The following is a 3,190-nucleotide window of genomic DNA, read 5'->3' as shown; positions in this document are numbered from 1 at the left end:
GGAGAGGTTGTTGGAGGTTGCTCCAATGTTTCTCCTCCCAAGTCAATAAAGTGGGGTCCTTTGGTTTGCACTGTCCTTAATTTCCCTTTTAGCCTGGAGCTTCTTCTTACATGCTGTGGACTAGTGTCTTTTTCCTCCCTACTCAGTTTTTCTTTTCCTTTCTTCTTGGCTACAGCTGACTGTTCCTGGAGGTGAACTAGTCTTTTAGACAAGACTTGATGGTCCTCTTCTGAGGAAGGTTCTGGGGTTTGTTGCACAGCCTCAATGCTTCTTTTCTCTTTTATTTGGTTGACTTCTTACCCTCAGTCTTTTCTTTCCTCCTTTTAGACAGTCTTTCTTCTCTACTGGTTTCTTCAACTATGTTAATAGAAGTACTTTGAATTTTATCACTTGTTCTCTTTCTTCTGCTTCTTCATGATGTACTTCTTTCAGGGGCCTCTTGTGGATCTTGAAAGAAATTTCTGACTAGAAATTGCTCCCATGTGTCTTTCTTTTCTTTCAATTGTTTTTCTATCAAGATTTTCACAAGGCCATTGTGATACAAGTGTGGTTCTACGTCCCCTAGATTCTTTTGGACGGTTACAGACATCTTTTTCAAACTGTTCAATAAGAAGTATGGCAGATTGAGGGTTTGGTTTTCTAGGAAGTTCATCAACAACCGAGTATGATACATATACATTGATCCAAAACGTCCCTCATAGGTGATGAACTTTTGAATAATCAGCAATAGACTGGCCCACTTCTCTTCTAAAGCATTGACAGGGATTCCTCGTTTAAAAACAGTTACAGCCATACCTGGATTTCGCAGGATTACCCTCCAAGCCTTCTCGTCAAAGCTCTTGTTCTTGAACCAGTGTTCATCCTCCTGCGGAAGTTCTGTAGCAGCTGCTATGGATGCCTCGATGACTGTAAACTTGAGGTCTCCCACTTCCACGTCCATACCGTTAAAAGACCTCGCAAAAGTCTTTGTAATCTCCTTGTTGTGGCCCTTCAATTTTTGAATAAACCGTAGCCACTTTGCCTTTTTCAATATGTTTTTCACTTGCGGGTATCCTTCCAAAAACTTGGGTCCTTCTGGTTCTGCTCTCAACAAAAGACCCATCCTTCTATTTTTAAAATCTGTCTACGTGAGTAAGGGTTTTAGCAGAGGTAGACGGCTGGGTTACGGTGATGAACAGGGTTTATGGATGTTAGGATATTCTGACACATAGGAAATAGTTAAGTACAACTTGTTCTAGTATAGAGTTAGGTATAGAGTTAGGTAAAGTGTGTTTCTTTACCTTGTACATTTTGTAACTTACAATCCGACGGTCACGATATGTAGTGATCTGACGGTTCATTCTCTCCTCGGTATTATCGACACTTGATCCGTGGCTTAGCACCCGATTGGTCCATGATTTCTATTTAAAGCGCATGGAGGGTCATTTGTAGGGTAATCTGTCTATGAGAGAAGCTTATGTAAATTTTCATTCTTTTATTAATAAATTGCCTGAAGTGGCCACGTTGGCTCAGGCTGTGGACTGTTTCCCTCTTTGAGGGTTTTAACCACGTCAAAAATACTGGTGTGTTGATCTGCGATCTAGTTGTGAGCGGTGTCCTTTGGTGTTCTGTCTGAGGAACTTACCCTATAAATTCCTACATGGTATCGGAGCTATTTGAGGGCCGCGTCCGTTGGTGATCCAAATCTGAAGCCGGTAGAACTGCATCCGACTGTTGTTTCCCAGATCTACTGTTTCTGACTACTTTCGGGCCGAGAGGACTGCTCTTGGGAGCATCTGTTCCAGTGAGGAACCCCTTTCGTTTCACGCAAAAAGGTTTCCGGTAGCCCTAGCTGCGTCATTTTTAAGATCTGGAGGTATACAGTGTTTATTTGCAGTTTACAGTTATTTTCTCTCTGTTTATTTCGGTTTCGGTTTATTTAGTCTTTTTTATTACTGGATCTATACCTTTCATTTCTGCGTATGCTCTTTGCCCTGCGACTCTGTGCGATCTGGGCAAATCAGAAACAGAAAGGAAGGATTTTTCTCATGCGTATGCTCTTTTCCCTGCGCCTTAGTGTGATCTCGGAAAATCAGAAACATTGAGGAAAATATTTAGTTTCCGGGTAAAGCTAACTTTGAGCCGCAAGGTCCATTTTTTAAAATATTTAGTTTTTCGGCTAAAACTAACTTCGAGCCACAAGGTTCGTTTTTTTTTGTATGTCCGTGTTGGGTTTTGTGTTTTTTGTTTTGTAGGGAAAAAGAGCCTTCTCAAAGCAAGCACGCAACCCAAAGCATCAACCTCTCTCTATCTCTCTCTCTCTCTCTCTCAAACTTTTTGTATAGCTCACTTGGTGCAAAGCTAATTTATGAGAGTAGAGGTCTTGGGTTCAAGTCTCCATTTTTTGGGGGCGGATTTTTTCATTTCCGCACATTCCCGCACTTCGTTCTCTCTCTCTCTCTCTCTCTCTCTCTCTCTCAAACTTTTTGTATAGCTCACTTGGTGCAAAGCTAATTTATGAGAGTAGAGGTCTTGGGTTCAAGTCTCCATTTTTTGGGGGCAGATTTTTTCATTTCCGCACATTCCCGCACTTCGTCAGCGACTTCATCAACTTTTTTTCAAAAAGCCATAACTTCTTCATCCGGAAGCAGTTTTCAGAGCCGTTTTTTTTAAACCAGCCTAATTTTTCGAGATCTATCCATTGGAACACTTAGTTTCAGCATCTTTAGCTTCAGTTTCTGTTGAAATGGAAAGTCAATACCTAGTTACCCTTGACAGCACCAACTACTTCCAATGGTTGTCCTACATTGAGGATTTACTTAGAAGTAAAGGTCTCTACAGAATAGCCTCAGGCCAAGAAAAGAAACCGAAGGATGAAGATAAGGCTGCTAAATGGGAAAATAGGCAAGATCAAGCACGTGGATTGATAGGGATGTCTATTTCTCCAGATCTTAGATTCCATATTGCAGAACTTGATACTCCTGATGAAGCAATGAAACAAATCAATAAAGTCTTTGGGATTAAAAATGAACTTAGAGCCCATCAACTTGAAAATGAGTTGCTTACATTGGACCCTAATAATTTTTCTTGCATTGAAGATTTCTTGTCCAAGTTCAAGACCCTTAGATATCTCTTGGAAGGTGTTAAGGTTAAGAAAGAAGATAGTAACCTTATCTATTCCATTCTTACTAAGTTGGGACCAGCCTACTCT

Source organism: Pinus tabuliformis, chromosome 1_2 (assembly GCF_031772625.1).
Source record: "Pinus tabuliformis cultivar Carrire ecotype Pingquan chromosome 1_2, CPIR1, whole genome shotgun sequence".
Classification (NCBI taxonomy): Eukaryota; Viridiplantae; Streptophyta; class Pinopsida; order Pinales; family Pinaceae; genus Pinus; species Pinus tabuliformis.
This window is presented reverse-complemented; position numbering follows the sequence as displayed.